Source organism: Somniosus microcephalus, chromosome 2 (assembly GCF_052327205.1).
Source record: "Somniosus microcephalus isolate GS21.2 chromosome 2, FLI_Smic_1.0, whole genome shotgun sequence".
NCBI classification, from domain to species: Eukaryota; Metazoa; Chordata; class Chondrichthyes; order Squaliformes; family Somniosidae; genus Somniosus; species Somniosus microcephalus.
The window spans coordinates 36,370,439-36,384,532 of NC_140988.1; the positions used below are offsets into that span (position 1 = coordinate 36,370,439).

General features: G+C 49.4%; 1 pseudogene; it reads left to right on the top strand.

Annotated features, from left to right (window-relative positions):
• Positions 1-4,296: 4,296 nt before the first annotated feature.
• LOC147122651 (uncharacterized) lies at positions 4,297-13,250 on the top strand (annotated as a pseudogene).
• The last annotated feature ends 844 nt before the right edge of the window (positions 13,251-14,094 follow it).

The window sequence follows — 14,094 nt, forward strand, 5'->3', positions numbered from 1 at the left end:
TTCCTGCACACAGCCAACGCCAGCTGCCTCAGGGCAAATAAATCTTGCAGTGAGGGCCTCATACAGGCGTTAGGCTCCTTATGTGTTGTACGCTCAGCACAGGTCTTTCACAGCTGACGGAAACCCTAGTGTAAACTTACCCAAATTGCCAAGATCCAGCAAAAATGGTGTGCTCCTGGATGTCAAGCTCATTGAATCCGCCAGCTTTATATTGGGGTTGCTGTCAGCTGCCCAAGACCATACTTGTGAGGTGAGCTGTGCAAACACCCCACTGACGCAGTATAAAAGCAGCTTCCCTCTCTCCCTTCCTATTTCTCTTACTTTGCTGTAAATGACCATGTTCTTTGCCTTATATCTATATATACAGGTAAACGTTTTTTGTAAGGTACGAACATTCCCATCGATATTTGAGCACAGGCCTGGTGGAATGAGGCTGCAGGTTCATTGTGCTTACCAGGTTTGATTTTCATTTGAATTCAGCTTGTGCTCCACAGAAAGCTTCATCATTTCTCCAATTCCAATTCCAATTCCAATTCAAATGCTTTATTGGCATGAAAGTTTACAGAGAACCATATTGCCAAAGCTTACATAGCAAAAAGGTACAGTTTTCCAACATTCTGTAGGTGTCAATCGATTTGACATTTGTTGGGTACATACAATATTACTTTTAAACAATATTAATTTTAAACAGTCTTTGTACTTCATTTGGTACGTTCAATATTAATTTTAAACAGTCTTAATTTTAAACAGTCCTCAGGTTGTGACATGTTGTTACATATTTGGCCCCAAGGTATGGTCTGTCTCCTTCTCCCAGGACTAATCTCAATTTCTATCTCTCTGTCTCTCACTCTGTCTCGCTCTGTCTCGCTCTGTCTCTCTCTCCCTGTCTCTCTCTCTCTCTCTCTGTTTCTATCTCTGTCTCTGTCTCTCCCTCTGTCTATCTGTCCCTCTGCCTCTCTCACTCTCTGTCTCACTCTCTCTGTCTCTTTGAATCTCTCTCTCTTTTGCTCTCTCTCTCTGGGACTGCTGTGGCACTGTACTCCCATCTTGGACAGAGGGGAGGAGATGAAAAATTGTCTGAGAAAGCTGTGCTGATTGATGAAGTACCCTTTCCATCAGATGATCAGGACTGACACTGACAGCAGCTGAATGAGGATAGCTTGGAGGGACAAACACCAGCAAACATGGAATCATGGCATCAAAGAATGCTTGCAGCATGGAAGGAGGCCATTCAGCCTGTCGAGCCCATGCCGACTCTCAGCTCATGGGGAAACGGGGTAAAAGTATTTATTTTCTTTTTAGATGTAAACTGATTTCTGCAATTTTGCTGTCTTCATGTATTTCTTTCTCTGTATTACTAGGAGAGGCATCTGGAGTACCCATTCCTCTTAAAACATCAATGAAGACCATTTTGTTCCCTACTCAACTCCATGTTACTTTGTCCTGCTTTCAGAAGATGTTCGGAGTGGCAGAGTTTTGCAATGCATTGAAGCTCCAACATGCTGCATTACAGGCTGGTAAGACACAGGTTGGTGCCCACATAAGAGCCTGGGTTTTCCTTGGCAAAGCAACGCCATCACTATTTGTCTGGTTTAACAATGTTAAATGGATGGTGGGCCATTTTGCCACAGCTGTGGCCCCAAAAACTGCTCATTAGTATTTAGCTCCCAGGAACTCACTGGTGATTCAGGCTGCTCACTCTGAGCCCATCCACTCTATGAAAATAGCGGCAGGTGGATGTGGTTTAATGGGCCCCGCTATTTCTCTCTGTTTCCGCCCCAGGAAAAAACGCCACAACAGACGTTGCGTTGTGAAGGCAGGTACCATGTGCCAGAGGTAGTCGTGAAGAATGGAGGTCATGGGGGCAATTTTTAACTGATGCCTGGCTGATTCTCACCTGAAAATGGGGACTGTACTTCGGCCGCCCTTGAACGCCAGAGGCCCGTCTGATATGATTTTCATACAGGTCTGTAAATGGGCAAACAGCACGCCCGCCTGTTTCGGGTAGGAAGCTGTGTAAGTATGTGAATCAGGGATATACATCGTTGTAGGGTCCCAATTACAATTTTGAAGTACAAATGGGCAGAGTGTGAACAGTGAACAACCTAACCAGTGACCACTCCACAAGAAGGCCCAAACCTTTTTTGGAGCCAACAGGAACAGCAGTGCTTCATCTGGCTCCATAAAACTACTCCGGTCCACTGCCAGCCCATGCCCACCTCCCTCCAGGATCTGCTCCACCCCATCCCAAGCCTGACCTGCCACCTGGCTCAGAGTAGGAGCCAACTGATTTCTCACTCTCCCTCACCTGGCAAGCTGCAATGGAGTGACCATTTGACACCCACAGCTCGTCAACTACACTCAAAGGAGTACGGTTGGCGAGCAGTTGACAAATGGTTCCGATCTCCTAATGCCAGCTTCGGGTGTTTGGCACAGCTGTCCTTCCAACATCACGCCTGTTCTGGGCAGAGGTCGGAAATCCAGCCTCATAGGACTACTTTATCGTCAGGTCTTTCAGAGAATGAGAAGGGACTGGGACCTGTGTGGAAATGTACCTTTTTAAAGCGGAATATAGCTACATGTGCCCCTTTTTGACAAACAAAATGGAGTCCCGGTCCTCCCAGACGCCTCTGCAGAAATGTCCTCTATTCCGTCCTTAAACATGTTAACCTTGACTAAACACTGAGAACAGTTGCTTATCTGCATTGTAAACAAAGACCATTTACATGAGTAAAGGGAACTTTACTCAAGCCACCTGGCCAGAGGCTTGACCACCAAATAACAGAAGAAACATACTGTATGAAGTACCTACATTCCAAACAGTACTGATAGTCTTAATTAAATAGTCTAGAATAAATAACTACCCATTGTATTATCAATAGTCTTTCGCTACGCCAGACTTTAGAAATATGTAGAAACTTAGATAAGGATTGAAGAACTCTTTGTCCCTTTGTCTGACTTGAAAGACACATGATGAAACCATAACCTGTTTACTTTACTGTATAAATATGTTATTGATTTGTACTTCTGGAGAGAGTCTCTGCTTTGCCTTTGACTGAGCGGGACGCTCTCCTTGCTGCAAGTAAAAGCTTAATAAAAGAACATCCACCGGAGCTGATCATTTCAGAGTCTCATTGAGAGTCGAGATTTTGACAGTTACTTCTTGGAGGTTCCACCGAGATCGCTTACTCTCTAGTCTGTGAGTGAACAGATGCCGGCATAGTGCCTCTTCAGTGAAGGGCTTAACTGGCCAGAATAAGGTGAGCCTTTTTGCTCACAAAGAGTCTCTTTACTGTTGAACCGCATATGTAATCTGTTGTCCACAGCAGAGGTACTGCGATCTACGAGACTCGAAATCTAAGATCTAAAGTTATTTTTGTAATCATTTCCTTTTCAACCTATAGGCAGAAGGGATCTGATCCTGAAAATATCCGGTCTTGAAACAGCCCGGGGAGATTTTCATTAGTAGAAGGTAAGAAGAGCGCTATAGAAATCGATTGATTATCCTTGTGTGATAGGATAATTATCCTTGTGTGATAGGATAAGACAAGTCCGTGAAGGGACAGGATCCTTGTTTGATAGGATCATAGAGATGAATAAGATTTTTTAATAAATTAGGATAAGTTAAGGACTCGGTCTGTAGTGGCGTACAACGCAGACTGAGAATTGACTATTTGTTTAGATAGAGTTTAAGGCTATGATTTGTATACCCGCGTGGATGATGTTTGTCCTAGTTGTCCTTGTTATACTGTTGTGTTCAATACTTTTGTGCGACATTGCAATTGAAAAACGGGAAGAGTCACTAGGGAAAATTGTGATTCGGAAAAACATTCTTTGATTAAGAAAGGAAACAGTGCCTAATTGATCGACTACAGTTGGTTTGTGTCAACATATCTCACACACCCAGACTGAGCCTGAATTAAGAGCCTTTTTAGGCCATGTGAATGCCAGGAGAAGTGGGCGTGGAGAACTCAGTTGACCGAAAAGGATTGTGAGATCAGAAACTGTGAAAACTCTCAATCAGAATGGGTGCCGGAGCAAGTTAAACACCACCAAAGGGCACACCAGCCTATTTTATGCTTCGGAATTGTGGTCAGTCTTCAATTGACCACTTACAAAATTGGACAAAATGGATTAAGGATGGAAACAGGCCATTTCCACCTGATGGTTCCTTTAATTTAGAAAGAATAACATGTCTAGAGGAGTGTCTTATAGACAGAGACCCAGGCAGAAGAGGTAAAAAGAAAGTAAATTGGTCGGCATTTGGGGATTGGAAAAGGGAAGCTGAAAAACGACATGAGAAAAGCCTACAGGTCAGCAAGCAGTGTACTAAAGGGAAAAAGCAAGCAAATAAATGAACAGAGCAGGTAAATTGTCCTAGACATGGTAAAAACCCATTTATGATGGTTGCTAAAGAAACAAAAGGACACCCGCCAAAGGCCCCTAAGGATCGGGAAAAAGAGGAGGATGAGGATTGGGATGAGAATTGGACTCCCTACGGCAGGCCACCACCATATGTTCAGCATGCTCCAGACCAAAATGAAGGTGATCAGGCCGTTCCACCTGTAGTTCAAGCAGAGCCTGTATTCAGGCTCTTGCACCCCCGGCTGCCCCACAAAACGGCCCACAAAACGGCGCAGCAGCAGGAGCACCTGTCACTCCTGACAATGATAATACAAATCAATTCCACGAAGGTCCGGCAGGGTATACACTGAGTCGGACAGAACAAAGGGAACACAGTGAAAATAATACAGGATCTGATCCTCCACCCGCTCTTATAATGCCAGTGAGACTTTTTTCCAATCCAACTCCGAACGGAGATCCAGTTGGTGTTTATCGACCATGGTCACCAAGTGAGTTAAGAACAATTGTGGAAGGATTAGCAGACCCCAAAACCAGTCTTGAAAAGGCCATAGACCAATTAAAAGTAATCGTCATGTGCCATGAGCCCAGCATATTAGATGGCCAAATTCTGCTAAAAGCATGGTTAAAAGACACCAAATTTGCCGAATTCGAGATGAAATTCCAAGATTTTAAAACACATCGTGAAACTGTCGGTGCCGCTCCCGGCACCAGACCGCCCAATAACGAATTCTGGGGAAGGTGCTGGGAAGCCTTACACAAGGGCCTAGAAATTCAGTAGGCCTAGCGCCCCATTTGGGGCGCTGGAGGGCCTAGCGCCGGAGTTATGGCCAGTTTTAAAATTCCCTGGGGCCCTGGAATCGGCGGTAGACCGGTAGCGCTGCGCCGGCACCGATGACGTCATCGGTGTGTGCAGCGTCCCGGTTGCCATGCCGACGGGCCCCAGCGCCGAAATTCAGTTGCGGCCGCCTCGCCCGTGGCAGCCGCAACTAAGACTCTGGCAACAGAGTCTTACACGACTTTGCGCCGGCGCATAAAGGTGGAGCGGCGGCCGGCCGCTTTCCCGCCGGCCGCCTGCCCGCACCTCCCACCCCGGACTCCCCCACCTCCCCCCCCGCGGAACAGATGCTTCTCGGCTGCGAGCCCGGCACTTCCCCGAGGTGCCGGGCTCATTTTTGTGGCGATTTTACCGGCCAGCCTGCGGGTGCAGGCAGCTCCTCCTTAACTGAAGGAGGAGGCCTGCACTTCCCGAGCCTGCCGCACCGCATCGGGCGCTGCAGCGCCGGAATAGCGCCGCAATGCGGTGCGTAGCGCCAGTTTTCAGGCGCAAACACCCTTCAGTAGCGCCAGCAGCCGTTTGGGCGCGGCGCTACTGAATTTTTGGCGCGCACAGGGGGACTTAGCGCCGGCGCTAACTTTCCGGCGCTAAAGCCCTGGCGCGGCGCCAACTGAATTTCTAGGCCCTGGTTTTCCCAAAGAAAACAAATTGGTCTAAAATTATGGAAACCACACAAAGAAAGGATAAGGATGTTGAGGATTACGTTGAGAGGGTGCGAGAAATTCTGAGCCAATATTCAGGCATGAAAACAGAGGAATTAGATTCTCCCATGCTCAGCGCCGTTGTAAACGGACTACGACCTGAACTCAGGGATCCCTTTAAATTAGTTTGTTTCGGATGGCGACAGGAAACGCTATCCAAGGTTGTTTCTATGTTAAAAGACATACAAGATCGAAATAGAGAAACTAAAAGCAAGGTTACCGTGTTCATGGAGCAAGCAGCTCCAACGGCACCAGCCCCAACAACACCCACCTATTACCCACAACGTGGTAGGGGAAGAGGACGGGGTGGTGGAAGAGGACATTTTAGGGGTAGAGGCGGTGGAGGTGTAGGACGAGGACAATCCGGCGCCTGTTACAATGGTGGCCAGACTGGGCACTGGGCTAAAAATTGCCCATCAAAACAGCAGCAACCAAATTATAACTGGACTCAACAGGCTGGTAACGGGCCACCTCCTCCACCTCCAGAACCCAATCCGTATGTGACCCGAGCCCAGGTACATGCTAGACATCAAACTAAATTTTCTGTTCAAAATCCATTTGGACCACCTTTCAGTCACAGGCCAGTACAGATGAGGTATTAACCTGGGCAAGAGATCAATGTTGTAAAACTCAAGAGGGAATATGGGTTTACCATGACGGCCATATGGTGGCACCCAAATCCTTACTTCCATGGATTGCCCGATGTGTTCATACATTCACACATGCGGGCAAAGGGGGGATGGCAGATTATATTTTGGCAACTTGGTATGCACCAGGTATTTCGGCAATTGCAAAACAAATTTGTGAAAATTGTGTCACCTGTCAGACAATGAATCCGGGTAGACGGAAAAGGTAAAACCTGCCTCCCAACCAAACCCAACGGGACCTTTTGTACATTTACAAATGGATTTTATTGAATTACCTATGTGTATGGGATTTAAGTATGTATTAGTTATTGTAGATGTGTGTGGTAAAGCACTTTTATCGTTCACTATCGTTACACTATGGTTATCACTGTTTATATCGTTACACTATGGTTATCACTGTTTACACTGTTGTGTCACTACACAAGGTCACTTCTTGTCACGCTGTTATACCTGGGCTGACCACAGCTGACTCCGCCCATGGCTCCGCCTGCTTGCCCAGGTAAAAAAGGTGGTCGACTGGCTGGTATTCCTCCTTGTTGGACCCGATCGCCCACGAGGGTGGGCTCTGTTATTTAGCCAATAAAAACCTATAGTTACTATCTTAACTCATCGCTTTTCATTGGATGAATTGATAGGTATATCAATTTTATTGGCTAAATTTTGAAATGAGTGGATCGGAGCAGCAAAACGACCAGCCAAACGGCCAGCTACAACAGCCACAGCAGCCGGCCTGGCTGCGAGCCCTCCGACCGCCGTACCTGGATCTAAACCCACAGGCAGCGAACTCAGCCCTCGACTTCAAACACTGGCTGAGCTGTTTCGAATCCTACCTGGGAGAATCCGGCGTGCCTCCGGGATCCAAATTTGCAGACGACACTAAACTAGGAGGGGGGGTGGGCTCAGAGGAAGAGACCAGGAAGCTCCAGAGCGATTTGGACAGACTGGGCGATTGGGCGGATAAATGGCAGATGCACTATAATGTGGACAAGTGCGAAGTTATCCACCTTGGGTGCAGGAACGGGAGGGCAAATTATTATTTAAATGGCAATAGATTGGGAGAGGGGGAAGTACAGAGAGACCTGGGTGTTCTTGTACACCAGTCACTGAAGGCGAGCATGCAGGTGCAACAGGCGGTCAAGAAGGCAAACGGTATGCTGGCCTTCATAGCAAAAGGGTTAGAATACAGGAACAGGGATACCTTGCTGCAGCTGTACAGGGCACTGGTGAGACCACACCTCGAGTACTGTGTACAGTTTTGGTCGCCTCATCTGAGGAAGGATGTTCTTGCCATGGAGGGGGTGCAGCGGCGATTCACCAGGCTGATACCAGGAATGGCGGGAATGACCTATGAGGAGAGACTATGTAGTTTAGGGATGTACACACTGGAGTTTAGAAGATTGAGAGGGGACCTCATAGAAGTGTATAAAATTCTGACAGGTCTAGACAGACTGGATGCAGAAGGAATGTTTCCCTTGGCGGGTGAGAACAGAACTAGAGGACATAATTTAAGGATAAGGGCTAAACCATTTAGGACAGAGATGAGGGGGAATTTCTTCACTCAGAGAGTGGTGAACCTGTGGAACTCATTGCCACAGAGGGCAGTGTACGCCAGCTCATTAAATATATTTAAGAGGGAATTAGATATATTTCTACGGGCAAAAGGGGTTAAGGGTTACGGAGAGAAGGCGGGGACGGGATACTGAATTAAAGGATCAGCCATGATCTCATCGAATGGCGGAGCAGGCACGAAGGGCCGAATGGCCTACTCCTGCTCCTATCTTCTATGTATCTATGTATCTATGTAAGAGTTCTGACCGCCCAAGTGAGCCCGAAAGTATTTGCATTCATCCAGGACCTTACTACATACAAGGACGCCCTCAACCTGCTGAAAGAGCAGTACCGGAGCCCGGTAAACTCGATGTATGCCAGACATCTCCTAAGATCCCGCTCGCAATAGCCAGGAGAGTCTGGAGATGAATTTTTACGGGCGCTACAAACACTCGGCAGGGACTGTGACTTTAAAGCTGTAACGGCTGCAGAAAATACTGAAGGGAAAATCCGCGATGCCTTCGTGAAAGGCCTTCGGTCCGACTACTCACGGCAAAGACTGCTCGAATCAAAGGACCTCGACCTGAATACAACTGCAGCCCTCGCTCGCTCTCTGGAAGTGGCCCATTGGGACCTCGAGGCGTACTCCAGGTACTGTGCTGCATGACCCTGGGACTCCGGCCTGACCCCGGCCGCAATACCCCTCGCACCGCCGCCTCTGGGACCTACCTCAGCGTCGGCGTCCCAGAACCGATCGGGACCGCCACCCCCGGTACCGGCTGCGACATCGGAGCCCCGCGATCGGGCCGCCGGCTGCTTTTTCTGTGGCCAGGCGAAACACCCGAGGACGCGCTGCCCTGCAAGAAACGCGACTTGCTCTGATTGCCACAAGAAAGGCCACTTCGCGAAGGCCTGCAGGGGGAGAGCCACAGACGCCAGCAGTGCCTCATGCGAGTTGTGGGGGCGGCCATCTTTCATCAAGGCCACAGATGCCAGTATCCCCTCGTGTGAGTCGTGGGGGCGGCCATCTTTGATCAAGGCCACCAATGCCAGCAATGCCTCATGTGAATTGTGGGGGCGGCCATCTTCTCCGCCATTTTATTCAACGTCGTGGGCGCCGCCATTTTGCCCACCACACTCGACCGCCACCTTGTCTCCAGACCCGACCACCGCCTCACCCGCAGACTACAGCAGCTCGCTCAGCCATACACTAGCCTCCGTCACACTGGACCAAGCTCGCCCGCATCACCTGTCCATGTCCATGATGGACATCAAAGTAAACGGCCACGCCACGACCTGTCTGTTCGACAGCGGAAGCACGGAGAGTTTCATCCTTCCAGACACGGTGAGCCACTACTCCCTCACTGTCTGGCCAACGCGCAACCGGATCTCGATGGCGTCGAGGTCCCATTCTACAGACATCAGCGGCTACTGTGCTGTGACCCTGTCGGTTAGGGGCACGGAGTATAAAAATTTTAAACTCCTCGTCCTGCCCCAGCTCTGCGCTGCCGTCCTACTAGGGCTGGACTTCCAATCCCACCTTCAAAGTGTCACTTTGGCATACGGTGGACCCCTCCCTCCACTCACAGTCGACAACCAGCAGCCTTTAAACCGCCCACCGCGTACCACCTGCGGCCTATCCACCCTCAAGGTCCCGCCCCCCTCCCTGTTCGCTAACCTCACCCGCGACTGTAAACCCGTCGCCACCAAGAGCAGGCGGTACAGCGCCGGGGACAGAGCTTTTATTAGCTCTGAGGTGCAGCGTCTCCTGAAGGAGGGCATCATCGAGAGGAGCAACAGCCCCTGGCGTGCCCAGGTCGTAGTCGTTAAGACCGGCAATAAAAACCGCCTGGTCATCGACTACAGCCAAACCATAAACCGGTACACCCAGCTGGACGCATACCCCCTTCCCCGCATATCTGATATGGTCAATCAGATTGCACAGTACTGGGTATTCTCCACCATCGACCTTAAGTCGGCCTATCACCAACTCCCTATCCGCCCAGAGGACCGCCAGTATACCGCCTTCGAGGCGAATGGCCGCCTCTACCACTTCCTTAGGGTTCCCTTCGGCGTCACCAACGGGGTTTTGGTCTTCCAAAGGGAGATGGACCGGATGGTTGGCCAGAACGGGCTGCAGGCCACGTTCCCGTATCTAGATAACGTCACCTTCTGCGGCCGCGACCGGCAGGACCACGATGTTAATCTGGAGAAATTCCTCCGTACGGCCGAACGGCTGAACCTCACTTACAATAAGGAGAAATGCGTGTTTAACACCTCGCGTCTCGCCATCCTCGGCTGCGTAGTAGAGAACGGAGTCATCGGCCCCGACCACGAAAGAATGCGCCCCCTCATGGAGCTTCCCCTCCCCCACTGTCCAAAGGCGCTGAAGAGAACCCTGGGGCTCTTCGCCTACTATGCCCAATGGGTGCCGAATTATGCAGACAAAGCCAGACCCCTCATGAAGTCAACCACCTTCCCCCTGACGGCAGAAGCGTGCGCAGCCTTCTCCCTCATAAAGGGAGACATTGCTAAGGCCACAATGCACGCGGTGGATGAGTCCATCCCTTTCCAAGTGGAGAGCGATGCATCCGACTTCGCCCTAGCAGCAACCCTTAACCAGGCGGGGAGACCTGTGGCCTTCTTCTCAAGGACCCTCCAGGGCCCTGAGATCCGACACTCTTCGGTCGAGAAGGAGGCCCAGGCGATCGTGGAGGCAGTAAGACACTGGAGGCATTACCTGGCAGGCAAACGATTTACCCTCCTCACCGACCAGCGTTCGGTCGCTTTTATGTTTAATAACAAGCTGAGGGGCAAAATCAAGAATGACAAGATCTTGAGGTGGAGAATCGAGCTCTCCACCTATGATTATGATATCTTGTACCGGCCGGGTAAACTGAACGAACCCCCAGATGCTCTATCACGAAGTACATGCGCCAACGCGCAAATTGATAGGCTGCAGACCCTCCACAACGACCTCTGCCACCCCGGGGTCACCAGACTTTACCACTTCATTAAGGCCCGCAACCTGCCCTACTCCATCGAGGAGGTCAGGACCATGACCAGGAACTGCCAAAGCTGTGCCGAATGCAAACCGCATTTCTTTAGGCCAGACAGAGCAAGCCTGATCAAGGCCACCCGCCCCTTCGAGCGCTTGAGCATCGATTTTAAGGGGCCCCTCCCGTCCTCTGACCGTAATGTGTACTTCCTCAACATCATTGATGAGTACTCCCGTTTCCCCTTTGCCTTCCCCTGCCCAGACATGACCAGTACCACGGTCATCAAATGCCTGAACGACCTCTTCGCCTTGTTCGGGTTCCCGAACTATATACATAGCGACCGGGGCTAATCCTTCATGAGCGAGGAACTTCGCCAGTTCCTACTAGCGAGAGGCATTGCTGCAAGCAGGACCACCAGCTACAACCCCCGAGGGAACGGCCAGGTGGAAAGAGAGAACGCGACTGTCTGGAAGGCCGTTCTCTTAGCCTTAAAGCCTAAGGGCCTGCCAACCTCTCGCTGGCAGGAAGTCCTCCCGGCAGCGCTGCACTCCATCTGGTCACTGCTTTGCACGGCCATTAACGCCACCCCCCATGAACGAATGTTTGTTTTCCCCAGGAAGTCGACTACGGGAACCTCGCTACCAACATGGCTGACTTCTCCGGGGCCCGTCTTGCTGCGAAAGCACGTGAGGGCCCATAAAACGGACCCCCTGGTCGAGAGGGTGGACCTCCTGCACGCCAACCCCCAGTACGCCTATGTGGCATACCCAGACGGGCGGGAGGACACAGTCTCCTTACGAGACCTTGCACCCTCGGGCACCCCTGAGACACCACCGTTACCCCCCACCCCCCCAAATCCAGCCCAGGTAGACGGCATGCCGGAACCCCACGAGCCTTCGCCGACCACGCAGACACCAGCATTAACATCGGATACTGCATCACCGCCGCCGCTGCTGCGCCGATCAGAAAGACTTACGAGGCCTCCGGACAGACTGACATACCCGAACTGGTAGTACACTTCACCCCGCCGGACTCAAATCTAAACAAGGGGTGAATGTGGTAAACCACTTTTATCGTTCACTATCGTTACACTATGGTTATCACTGTTTATATCGTTACACTATGGTTATCACTGTTTACACTGTTGTGTCACTACACAAGGTCACTTCTTGTCACGCTGTTATACCTGGGCTGACCACAGCTGACTCCGCCCATGGCGCCGCCTGCTTGCCCAGGTATAAAGGTGGTCGACTGGCTGGTATTCCTCCTTGTTGGACCCGATCGCCCACGAGGGTGGGCTCTGTTATTTAGCCAATAAAAACCTATAGTTACTATCTTAACTCGCCGCTTTTCATTGGATGAATTGGTAGGTATATCAATGTGTTTTCTAGATGGATTGAAGCTTTTCCTTGTAAAAAGGCCGATGCCACTACTGTTGCTAAATATTTGTGGAAAGAATTGTGCCGCGCTTCGGAATTCCCGTTAAACTTTCAAGTGATAATGGGTCTCATTTTACTGGAACTGTTATAAAAGAAATGTGTAAAGCTTACAGATTAACCAACATTTTCATTGCAGTTATCATCCACAATCAGCTGGACTTGTTGAGAGATATAATGGAATGCTTAAAAATAAACTGGCGAAACTATGCAATGACACTGGACTAAAATGGGTAGAACTGCTGCCTTTAGCCTTGATGGTAATGCGATCTGCAACTAACAGAACAACAGGCCTGTCACCGCATGAGATAGTTATGGGATGTCCCCAATGGCTACCTTTTACAGCACCGTTTACTGCAAAACAAATGGACATCCATAAAATGGAAGAAAATATGTTGAATTATTGTATTGCACTAACCAAATGTATTTCAAGCTTTCATTCACAGGTAAAAGAAGCTCAAGTCGAACCAGCAGAAGGGAAGTACCATAACCTGGAGCCCGGAGAATTCATTTAAATCAAGATTTTTAAACGAAAAAGCAGTCTACAACACAGATTTGAAGGACCATACCAGGTTTTGCTGACAACTAAGACTGCAATCAAGATAAAAGAAAAACCAACATGGATCCACGCATCCCATTGCAAAAAAGCACCCGATCCGGAGCAAAAGGACAAGGAACCAGAGGGAGAGAAAAAGATTTACACAGACTATGGTGACTGACAGTACTATGCTTAACAGGATTATGCTTTGTGTTACTGATAGCAGCAGAGGTACAGACATGTGAACAAAGGGAACTACATATAAATGTATTCATGGCACTGAGTAATGAGTATGCACAAGAAAGAGATTTATCCAACTGTTGGGTATGTGCACATGTGCCCATTCACTCGAAAGGAGGCATCCCTCTAAGACCCATTTCCTTTAATGAATCAGAAATGGCTGAGTGGATAACCAGTCAGAACGATACGCGCGGTAATACTTCCCAGAAAAGGCACACATCCTATAGGGGCACTACTAGTACAGAGGATTGGAGGCCGGAATGGGAATCAGTGGGCTATAATCTCACTGCCTTCCAGGGGTGGTACCAACCCAAATATAATCAGACTCGGCAGCCCCCATTCCTAGTTCTTACTAATACCTCAGGTATAGGGGCCCCAATGGGTAAAATATGTTTAGTAAGGAACATAGCAGGGGGCGAGAACGTGGGTAAAAGCAAATGCGCCCAGAATTTTACCATAACTCGACCCCACAACTGGCGCGATGTGGGTCAGTTTAACATGACAAATGTCCATAATAAGACGAGTGGGGGTACCTGGACAGGTTCCAACCCTATGATGACAATTCACTTCTTATAATGGAACCTATTTTATCTGTGGTCAGAAGGCCTACCCCGGTTACCACAATCATGGACAGGATCCTGTTACTTACGATATGTGATACCCTTTATTAGAACACCAAAGACCCTGAGGGACGCCTATGAAAGCCATTGACCTAAACGGGATTTGAAATGGTTGAATGGAATATTCAAGGTAATGATACCACCCTATGGGACAATGTCAAACGA